This window comes from Pan troglodytes, chromosome 10 (genome assembly GCF_028858775.2).
Source record: "Pan troglodytes isolate AG18354 chromosome 10, NHGRI_mPanTro3-v2.0_pri, whole genome shotgun sequence".
Classification (NCBI taxonomy): Eukaryota; Metazoa; Chordata; class Mammalia; order Primates; family Hominidae; genus Pan; species Pan troglodytes.
The window spans coordinates 17862496-17862920 of NC_072408.2; positions in this window are offsets into that span (position 1 = coordinate 17862496).

The window sequence follows — 425 nt, forward strand, 5'->3', positions numbered from 1 at the left end:
AGAATCTTTTAAGCTTCTTTTCAGTTATGAAAAAAATGGCAAAATTTCTCCTTTCTATATCAGTGAGGAAGATGGTTAGGAAGAAAGGCCACCACTTTGTGTTAGTCAAACAGGCTTTCTTCAGAGCTGTCAGCCGGCTGTGATGAAAGAACCATGACACTGACCCTAGACTAAGGTTTGAATTCCGCCGAGGTCACTCACTACCTCAGTTACCTTAGATAATTTACTTGATTTCTCTCTTTCTAGTTCTTTTTCTGTAAAATGAGGAAGAGAATGGTAAAGTCTCCTTTGCATTACTGTGAGGATTGCCAAAGGTCTGGATCACAGTTGGTTCTCCCGTGGGAATCATTGCCATCACCGTCATTGCCTTGTGTACGGCCTTCAGGCGTTTCGCCAGCTTCTGTGTCATTGGTGACATCATAAAA